The sequence below is a fragment of the Hylobates moloch genome, unplaced genomic scaffold (genome assembly GCF_009828535.3).
Source record: "Hylobates moloch isolate HMO894 unplaced genomic scaffold, HMol_V3 SCAFFOLD_1, whole genome shotgun sequence".
In the NCBI taxonomy this organism is placed as follows: domain Eukaryota; kingdom Metazoa; phylum Chordata; class Mammalia; order Primates; family Hylobatidae; genus Hylobates; species Hylobates moloch.
The window spans coordinates 10,215,608-10,226,517 of record NW_026652276.1 but is presented as its reverse complement, the minus strand read 5'-3'; the positions used below and the strand labels follow the sequence as shown (position 1 = coordinate 10,226,517).

Genomic DNA, 10,910 nt, shown 5'->3' with positions numbered 1-10,910 from the left:
AAAAAAAAAAAAAAAAAAAAAAAAAAAAAAAAAAAAAAAAAATGCAGTTTAACTGCTTTACTCTGGATTTTAATTGTTGACATTAATAATAAACGCTACTCTGCTCAACTCTGTACATATAATTACCTCATCTCTACTGCCATTGTCCTTAGCTTCTGACATCTCATCTTCCCCATCTTCTACCTCCTTTGGGGAAAGACTTATTTTCTTCAGTTCACCTTGATTTTTTTTCCTGCTCAAAATGGACAAGATTATTATTAGGCACATGACAGGGCCATCATACATTCCAAGCCAGGCACGTTTTGCCTCTTAGTATTTCCAACAGTAAATTGGCATTTGGAATAAACTTATGTTAGGCCTCATCTTAACTTTTAATTTTCATTTGGTATCTTTTACTCACACCAGCGAACAGAAAAACAAATACAAAAGGTGATTTTTGATGTTGTAGGTGAGGTCTCCCATACCTCTTCTTTTGCCACAATCGACAAGTGGAAACTCCTTAAGAAAAAAAAAAAAAGGACAAATTCCCAGGAATTCCTTCCTATTCCTCTCATTCTGATCCATCAAGTGTTTTCAAATAACTGTTTTTTTGTTTTTTTTTAATAGTTCCACTACAGACTACTCAAATGGAAGCCCACTGGGCCAAAATAAAGGGGACAAAGGGCCAAAAACAGTACCTGCAATTCAAGTACTTTTACTTCTCCAATCAGATAATTCTGTGAACTGGGGCAGCGTCCATCACTACCCCCACCAGAATTCAGAACACAAATGAGTCTACAACCCTCGCTGCCCACAGCAGCCCTTGTCCCTAACAGGTTTTCCTTTAAGGCTATCGCTGGTGTAGGGCCCTGCCCTCCCAGAGCCCGGCAAGGGCCTAGGCCGTGCGCCCCTGGAAGCCACCGCGCGTCACGGACGCGGGTACGACGCCTTGGGAGAGCCCGAAGAAAACCGCGGGCGCCGACACGCTGGCGACACCCTCTCAACTATTACCCCCGATCCAAGGCGCGCAGGGAAGACGGCCACGTAAAGATACGGCGCCCTGGTGACTCCGCCTCGCCCAATCAGAGCCCGCGCAACCCCTGAACCAATCCTGAGCCGCGACCCTGGGAGGGGCGGGCAGTGCGGGAGCCTGGGGGCGGAGTCTTGAGCCGGGGTGGAGGGGGCCGCACGTGCTGCGCCTGTACGTGGAGCGGACATTTTGCTGCGGTCTAGCGCCGGAGGCAGTGATTTGGGTTTGCTGGTCCGGGTGCGCGCGGTGTCCCAGGTCTTCGCGCCAAGTTGGCGCGGGAGAAGGCCGAGGCGCCCCAGAGTTCGAGGAGTTGGTGACGGTCAAGCGGTCCGACGCTCCTCTGGCGGAGGGGCAGTCGGAAAGTGAATAGCAGTCGTTAAAAGCGACCAGTCCGTCAGGGCGCGTGTGCCGGGATGGGTTCCCAGCGCTCGGGGCCGTTAAACCGTTCAAGCTGCGTCCCGGCCAGTTAGGGTTGTGTTAGCGTCCTCGCCGTTTCCAGCCGTGAAGGAGGCACTGAGACGACAGCTGAGGGTCACTCCGTTAAGGTTGTCGCTGCTGTAGGGGCCCTCGCCCCGCTGTGTGTTTGTGCCACCCAGAGTACTGGGTGCTTTTTCAAAATTTTATCATGGACGTCACAAAACACACGTGTGACTTAGATGGTAATAAGTTTCATTTTTCATTTAAGGAAGTTAAGGCTCGGTAGTTAAGGTTTAATTCTCCATCACTTAATACTTTCTCCTAGTTTCTTTGAGTTGGACTGTCACGAACGTGCTCTCACAAGGCCTCATGGCCATTAACACCAGTAGCCCCAGTAGGAGGATCAAGCTCCTAGGAGTTAGCCCCACGTTGGAACTTGAACATGACACTTTGGGGATATTGTGTGTGTTTGGGGGATAGGGAAGGGCGATCTTGAGTAAGGAGCTCTGGCCTTATCCTAGCTTCAGGAAGACCCAAATTGGGAAAGAGAATAGAAAAAACAATCTGCCTACCTGTTTTAGATTTGGTACCTCACTAAACTCTTGTTACCTAGCTCACTGTATGAGATTAGCCCAAATATCTTAAGAAAATATTACATATATCTGATCAAGAACAACTGAAGAAAAGGCAAAAGCCCATTTCATTTAAGAACAGATGCAAGGTTCAAATAAAGTATTAGCAAATTGAACCACCACACCCTGCCAGGAAGTATTATTAAAATCAGTAACAAGGACAGGATAAGTCACAAGCAAAATCCATAAATGTGCCAAAATATGGCACCTTGGCAGTTGAGAAAACCACAGAAGCAAGGTCTCTGTAATCTGCTCCTGCCTTTCACCCATAAAGCAGGGTCATAAAGGAATTCACTGGCCTACCTCATGTGAAGTAGGTCGTAAGACCCTAATTCCAGAGGAGTCTTGCTCCATACCTGGGGAGAAGTGTCATGCAGAGACGCAAGAAAGAATCTGAACAAACGGGCCATGCCGCAGTCTCCTCCAACCCCTATGTATGACCATTAGATGATGCCCCTTTTGTCCAATCATGTTTCTGCACAACTATCTACTTCTTTCATCAGACTTAGCATAAAAATACAGTTCTCTTTAGGTCATGGGGTCTTCGTTTCTGAAGGTTCCTGTGTCACATAAGACTTTAAATTTGTTATGCCTTTCTCTCATTAATCTTGTTATAGGGGTGTCAGCCATAACCCTTAAGATGGGTTTTCTCCCCTACCAACGAAATGATGACAGATTTGACCACATTACAATTTACAACTTCTGGATGCAGGAGTTTCTATAAACCAATTTAAAACATAAGGAACAAATTAGAAATATTTGTAACAGACAAAACATTTAATATTGTAATATGAATGAAATACAAATCAAGAAAAAATTGCTGAAGGATATAAAAAGGCATTTTCTTTTTTTAGCAATATTAGTTTCTTTTTTATTAATATAATTTTTTATTAATATAATTTTTTATTAATATTAATTTTTTTAGCAATATTAGTTTCTTTTTTATTTATTGACTCCAGGGTAGACCTGTTTTGTTGTTGCGGGGTTGGTTGGTTGGTTTGTCTGTTGTATTTTTCATATGTTTCGCCACGTTGGCCAGGCTGGTCTCGAACTCCTAGCCTCAAGTGATCAACCTGCTTCAGCCTCCCAGAGTGCTGGGACTACAGGCCTGAGCCACCACATCCAGCCCCCACATTGCGTCTGGCCTCCGTGGTAGACCTCCCAGACGGGGCGGCCGGGCAGACGCGCTCCCCACATCCCAGACATGGCGGCCGGGCAGAGGCGCTCCTCACTTCCCAGACGGGGCGGCCGGGCAGAGGCGCTCCTCACATCCCAGATGATGGGCGGCCAGGCAGAGACGCTCCTCACTTCCCAGACGGGACAGCCGGGCAGAGACGCTCCTCACTTCCTAGACGGGGTGGCGGCTGGGCAGAGGCACTCCACACCTCCCAGACAGGGCGGCGGGGCAGGAGGCACTCCACACCTCCCAGACAGGGCGGCGGGGCAGAGGCCTTCCTCACTTCCCAGACGGGGCGGCCGGGCAGAGGCGCTCCTCACATCCCAGACGGGGCAGCCGGGCAGAGGCGCTCCTCGCTTCCCAGACGGGGTGGCCAGGCAGAGATGCTCTTCACTTCTTCCCAGACGGGGCGGCCGGGCAGAGGCGCTCCTCAGTTCTTCCCAGAAGATGGGCGGCTGGGCAAAGGCGCTCCTCACATCCCAGATGGGGCAGCCGGACAGAGGCGCTCCTCACTTCCCAGACGGGGTGGGCAGAGGCGCTCCTCACCTCCCAGACGGGGCGGCCAGGCAGAGACACTCCCCACCTCCCAGACGGGGTGGCGGCCGGGCAGAGGCTGCAATCCCAGCACCCTGGGAGGCCAAGGCAGGTGGCTAGGAGGCGGAGGCTGCAGCGAGCCAAGACCACGCCACCGCACTCCATCCCGGGCAACACCGAGCACCGAGTGAGCGAGACTCCGTCTGCAGTCCCAGCACCTCGGGAGGCCGAGGCGGGCAGACCACTTGAGGTCAGGAGCTGGAGACCAGCCTGGCCAACATGGCGAAACAGCGCCTCCAGCCAAAGGACAAAAACCAGGCAGGGGTGGTGGCGCGCGTCCGCAATCCCAGGGAGTTCGCAGGCCGAGGCAGGAAAATCACGGGAGCTGGAGGCAGGGAGTCTGTAGCGAGCCGACTGTACTGCAGCCTGGGTAACAGAGGGAAGAAGAAAGAAAAGAAAAGGCGGGCGGGCAGGCAGGCAGGCATTTTCAGGAGATATTTCAGTGGCAAAGATATGAAGACATGATCAACAATACAACCATTAGGGAAATGCAACGTAATAAGATACTATATCTGGCAGAGTGACAGAAATTACGAGTGTTTGGGGATTGTGGAGAAACTGGTGAAAGGGCAAATTGTTACAAACACTTGGAGAGAAATTTGGCAGTTTTAGTAAAGGTAAAAATACTCATTCCTTCCTTTAGCAAATCCACTTGCATGTATCTAACCTAGAGAGCATTCAGACTGCTGAAGAGACATATACGTGAATCTTTATTGCAAACTTTGGGGGTTTTTTTGTTGTTGTTGTTTGAGACAAGATCTTGCTCTCACCCAGGCTGGAGTGCAGTGGTGCCATCATGCCTCACTGCAGCCTTGACCTCCCAGGCTCAAGCAATCCTCCCACCTCAGCCTCCTGAGTAGCTGGGACCACAGGCATGCACTGGTTAATTTTGGGGTTTTTTTTTTTTGGGGGGGGGGTGTTGTTGTTGTTTCTGTAGAGATGGACTTTTGCCATGTTGCCCAGCCTAGTCTTGAACTCCTGGGGTCAAGCGATCCTCCTGCCTGAAACCAGAGTTTGAGAACAGCCTGGGCAACACAGCGAGATCTCATTTCTACCAAAAAAAAAAAAAAACAAAACATTAGCTGAGTGTGTCAGTAGTCCCAGCTACACAGGAGGCTGAGACAGGAGGATCACTTGAGACCACCAGGAGTTTGAGGCTACAGTGATCCCACCACTGTGCTCCAACCTAAGTGACGAAGTGAGACCCTGTCTCTAAAAAACAAAAATAAAAAGTGTCTTTTAATTGTTGGTTTGTTTTGAATTAGGATTTTAAAATATCTACACATTACATTTAGTTGATATGTCTCTTTTTTTAAAAAAAATTTTGAGATGGAGTCTCCCTCTGTCACCAGGCTGTGCAGTGGCTAAATCTTGGCTCACTTCGACCTCCTGGACTCAAGCAGTCCTCCCACCTCAGCCTCCCAAGTAGCTGGGGCACCACCATACCAGGCTAATTTTCTTTATTTTACATTTTTTGTAGAGAAGAGATTGCCTTCGTTACCCAGGCTGGTCTCGAACTCCTGGGCCCAAGTGATGCTCCCACCTTAGCCTCCCAAAGTGCTGGGATTAAAGGCATGAGCCACCACGCCTGGCCATTAAATCTTTTAAAAATCTGTAATAGAGAAGCTCCCCTTTAAAAATGCCTTTTATTTGTTGGAGAAACTGTCAGTTGTCCTATAGAATTGTCTCTAATCTGGACTTGGTTGACAATCTTGTGGTTCTTTACCATATTCCTTCATCAGTGTTTTTGTAAACCAGAGGCTTGGTTAGATTCCGGTTCAGCTGTTTTGCAAGAATTCTTTTTGGTGCTGTGTACTTCTGTAATGTCCCTCTAGGGGGCACTTAACCACTTCAGATCTGGTTGTTCCACATTCAGTGGTGTTAAAATTGATCAGACAATTTGAGTGTTGCCAGCTTGATCCATCTAGGATAACCATCAACCTTCCACTAGATGGTTTTAGGCAATGTTTGTTTTTGTTTTTGTTTTTTTTTGTTTTTTGGTTTTTTGAGACAGAGTTTCCCTCTTGTTGCCCAGGCTGGAGTGCAATGGCACAATCTCGGCCCACTGCAACCTCCGCCTCCCAGGTTCAAGCGATTCTCCTGCTTCAGCCTCCCGAGTAGCTGGGATTACAGGCATCTGCCACCACACCCAGCTAACTTTTTGTATTTTTAGTAGAGATGGGGTTTCACCATGTTGGCCAGGCTGGTCTTGAACTCCTGACCTCAGATGATCTGCCTGCCTTGGCCTCCCAAAGTGCTGGGATTACAGGCATGAGCCACTGTGCCTGGCCAGCAGTGTTGTTTTACAAAGCAAATGATTGGGGATAATCTGTTACTCATTAACTTTTTTTTTTTTTTTTTTGGGGGGGACGGAATCTTGCTCTGTTACCCAGGCTGGAGTGCAGTGGCACGATCTCAGCTTACTGCAACCTCTGCCTCCTCAGTTCAAGTGATTCTCCTGTCTCAGCCTCCTGAGTAGTTGGGATTACAGGCACGTGCCACCACGCCCAGCTAATTTTTGTATTTTTAGTAGAGACAGGGTTTTGCCATGTTGGCCATGCTGGTCTTGAACTCCTGACCTCAAGCGATCCGCCTGCCTCAGCCTCCTAAAGTGCTGGGATTATAGGCGTGAGCCACCGCGCCCAGCCTACTCATTAAATTGAAGGGGGGTAATATGCAGGAAAATGATGGAATCAAATTGCCAGAATGTTAACAGCAGTTAATTTGGGTGTTGGGAATGCAAGTAATTTTTTTTTGGTGGTTTTTTGTACTTTTTTCAAATTTCCTAAAATGCAAATAAAAGAAATCCTGCCTGAACACATCTAAAGGAGGTGAGACGAACAGGGAAAAAGACTGGAGGGAAGGTTCCAAGTCCAAGTTCCAGGAAGAGTAGCCAGGGAAGTCCACACGCCAGCAGTGATGATAGTGGACCTCAGTTGCTTTGCTTTTTGTGCGCTTGTCCAGTGTTCATTCTGCCTCCTGACATCCCTCATTCCCTTAGGCTCTCCACCTCCTCCCCAGATTCAGTTTTGGTGGAACTGCTTCTCTGGCCAAAGCTCAGGGGCCAGTCAGACCCTTCTCCCCAGGACTTTATGACCCTTGGGCGCATCACCTCCTCCTGGAAGCCTTCCCTCGGCTGGGGCAGTTGCCTCTCTTGGATGCCTGAGTTCCAGCTGTCAAAGCACTTATATGCCAGTATGTTTATCTGCCCTCTCCTTCACCCCACCTCAGCCTTTGAGGAGTGCCTGGCACGTGGTTGGTGCTCAATAAATGTTGGATGAATGATGCCTATGTTGCTTAGAGCTGAAGAAGGGGCTTGAATATTAGATTAAAAGATTCCAGAAACTCTTGCGGATGTTCCATAGGATGTGGCTGCAGCTTCCAGGCTCTCCAGTCTAATTCCAGCCCATGGCCTCCTCTTATTGACCAGGGCACACTTACTCACCCAAGTTCCACCTTCCCTGAGTCCCCACTGTCCCACACCTATGCATCAGGACTTTGATCCTGCCCGGTCCCGTGTTCCTGCCCTGCCTTGTGCAGAAACGTGAATGTTAGGTTGGAGTATTGCCTTGAAGGGGCCACAGAAAGAACATTTACTTTAGAGAGTTACCACCATCCTCAGACTACACCTTGTAGATTTAGAAACCTGGACACCATTTGGAACGATGTTGCAGACTGTCAGTGTTTGCTTCTGAGTCTCATTTGTGTGCAGGCAGATTGTACATTCTTTCTTTAGAAATGTCAGTACCTCTCAGTCCAGTCTGACTTTGGCCTTAGGTCATTCTGACATGTGAGGATAATTAGCAGCAGAACCAGGAGTCACAGCTGGGCAGCCCAACCAGAGAGTCCTTGCTCACCACCTCCACAATCCACTCTACTAACTCTCAGTGTGTTAGTAGAAGCACACTGGGGTTCTTTTCTTGTGCTGAAGAGGTTAAGACTGTTAGAAAAATGTAAGTATGAGCCAGGCGCAATGGCTCTTGCCTGTAATCCCAGCACTTTGGGAGGCCAAGGCAGGAGGATCATTTGAGCCCAGGAATTCAAGACCAGCCTGGGCAACATAGTGAGACCCTGTCTCTATTAAATAAGATAAGATAAAATGAAATAAAATAGTGTACGTATGTTTCTAGGATCAAATTCTGAAATCTGTCCTCATTTTTCCTGCCAGGAGGAGGAGGGGGATTAGAATAATTACGGAATATTACAGACTGTAGTTTGCAGTTTAAAAGAAATCAACAATATTTGCTAATCTTAGAAACTGTAACGGTAACTGCTAGTAGAACAAACAGAACGTGCAACCTTCAAGCCAGTGGATAGATCAGTTGAGGTTCTTGGTTGCAAATGACTCCAGCCAACTTCAGCAGAAAAAGAATTTATTGAAATGCTCTCAGTAGCTCAAATATCAACAGGAAGGCAGGAAAACCTGGCTGAGAAAAAGGGCAGAACCCAAGACAGACTGGGCAGGATACTGCTGTCAGTGCTGCTGCCCCTGGACACGCCTGCCCCTGTTGTTGTGCGTCTTAGTGTCACTTGCTCCAGATACAGGTCCCATGTTGGGTCACCCAGCTGGCTTGGTCCATCATGTACCAATAGATGTCAGCAGTGGAGAGTGTCCAGAACTCTTTCACCCCTGTAACTGGGAGACTGGGCTTAGACTCCCATTGAGTCACACAGTGAGAGATTCCCCCCAATAAGAAAGGAGTTCAAATGCTAGGCTGTGCCCCCTCTCCTCCACAAGGCAACTCCTCTCTACAAGGAAATTTGGTATATGTGCTGCTGAAGTGAGCACGCTACAAGGAAATTTGGAACAAGAACCTGATGGATCCGTTAGAAGACAAGAATAGGGAAAGGGGGAGACTTGGAGAAGCATACAAAAATGAGATAGGCTCCCAGATGCCAGGAATGATCTGGAAATGCCAGCTGGTAATGAAGAGAACAGATGTTCAGTGCTACACACTTTACCTTTGCTGAGTAGATGCCTAACGGAAGGGTAGGCATATGCAGCTGTGTTTGTTGATGAGACTAATCTTGGACTTTCAATTTTCAAGGAAATTAAGCCTTTTTCTGAGAAGGGAAGAATTATTCCAGTGTACTCACCCTCAGGAACACTGGCAGAGTAGGGTAGATTAACTGATGGTGGGATCAGAAAAGAAGTGAAGCTCAGAGCAGGCTGATGGATTGGGAGAAAGCAGTCTAGAACCTGGAAGTCTAGATGAGGTTAAAGAATAAATATGGCCAGATGCAGTGGCTCCCGCCTGTAATCCCAGTACTTTAAGAGGCCAAAGGTGGGCGGATTGCTTGAGCCCAGGAGTTTCAAACCAGCCTGGGCAACATGGCGAGATGGTGTCTCTACAACACAAGAAAAAGCAATTAGCCAGGCATGGTGATATGTACCTGTGGTCCTACTTGAGAGGCTGAGGTGGGAGGATTGCTGGAGGCCAGCAGGTTGACTGCTGCAGTGAGTCTTGTTTGTGCCACTGCACTCCTGTCTGGGTGAGCAAGCAAGACCCCATCTCAAACAAAAATAAAAGAATAAATGTGTCATAGGAGCAGAGAGCAGGATAGAGGCAGTAGCGGTCAAGAGCTCACACTTTCTGAAATGGGAGAGCACCTGGAGGCACTGTGAGTGAGGATGTGACCAAGGGGCTAGGAGACTGGGGTGGGGTCTCCAGAGCTGCAGGAACCATCAGTAGCTGGCACCCAGGGCGGCAGTGGGGTCACCCATGGACTCTGACGTCACCCAGGAAAGCAGCAGGAGTGGAGAAGAGGGGAAGTAGAAAGGGCCTAAACTCTGCAGGAGGTGGAGGGATGTGGTGACCGCAGTCGGAAGGGGAGGTGACTTGAGCCCCAGATGAGCTAGATACTTTGAGAAGCATGGAGGCCTCCTGACCTGGGAGTAGCACTGGGGACCAAGGAGAATGCAGCCCCAGCGTGACTGGTGCTTTTGCCAGGTCTTGCTTCTGCCCTTTCCGTTGCCATCCCTGTTTCTCAAGGGCTGAGTTCAGAGCTGCTATTCCCGTTTTCCATGGGAACCAGTAACTGACAGGACCTGTTGCTGACGTGCTGCATAGACATACATGGTGTTCACAAAGGGGCACCCTTCTTTTTTTTTTTTTTTTTTTTTTTTTTGAGGCAGGGCCTCACTCCAATTTGCCCAGGCTGGAGTACAGTAGCACAATTTTGGCTTACTGCAGCCTCAACCTCCTGGGCTCAGGTGATTTTCCCACCTCAGCCTCCCAAGTAGCTGGGACCACAGGTGTGTGCCACCACACCTGGCTACTTTTTTTGTGTGTGTATTGTAGAGACGGGGATTTCGCCATGTTGCCTAGACTGGTCTCGAACTCCTGAGCTCAGGTGATCCACCTGCCTCGGCTTCCCAAAGAGCTGGGATTACAGGCATGAGCCACCACATCCGGCCCAGAGGGGCACCCTTCTAACAACCCCACTGCCCGCCTGCTTGCTGCCTGCACATGGAGGCCCTTCAGAGTGCTGTCCAGGGTGCCTTGAGCATGAGGTGCCTCTGACCGTGGTTGAAGCAGGCCTCTAGGAGTCCAGAGCTGGTCTTGGGAAACAACTTCAGGGTCCAGCCTGCAGTTTGGGATCCGGCATCTCCCCCTCCCACCCCAAGGCTACTTCCCTGGGAGCTCAAGGGCAGCGCTCAGGTGCTCACGGCTCTGCACAGCTTTTCACAGGCTCCTTTCTCTGCAGAATCTCCCTGTCCCTGCAGTCACTCCCCTCCCCTGTCCCCCACCCTCCCCCAAGGCCCACTTCTTAGGAGCTGTCCCCACTCAGGGCTTGACTGTGTGCATTCAATCAGGGCAGGCTCAGGACCCCCTACTGAGGAAACCACCTCCGTCAACCAGCCTCCCCTCAGCTCCCTCATCCACTCTCTGGCCTCCACGAGGTCCCCACTTCTCCCATTTTCTCCCATTGTCCTCAGTGTCCCCACTCCCCATCCCCAGCCTCTATTGCTCTCTGTCCAGGAGCCGCTGTGCTTCTCCCAGAACTTGTCCACTGGGCAAGACTGACAGGCAGGACGGCTCTTCCTCCCCCGAGCCAGGGATTTAGTAGGCAGGGGGCA

General features: G+C 49.5%; 1 long non-coding RNA gene across 2 annotated transcripts in view; it reads right to left on the bottom strand.

Moving 5' to 3' along the window:
• Nucleotides 1–966, bottom strand: part of LOC131384574 (uncharacterized) — a 21,265-nt gene extending 20,299 nt beyond the window's left edge. The window contains exons 1-2 of one of the 2 annotated variants that reach the window (XR_009215567.1): nucleotides 678–966; nucleotides 127–232 (exon numbers count right to left, since the gene is read on the bottom strand). This is a non-coding gene — a long non-coding RNA (uncharacterized LOC131384574). Of the gene's footprint in view, nucleotides 1–126; nucleotides 459–677 lie in introns of those variants that run through there. The other variant, XR_009215561.1, reaches the window with a different exon arrangement.
• Nucleotides 967–10,910: the final 9,944 nt, after the last annotated feature.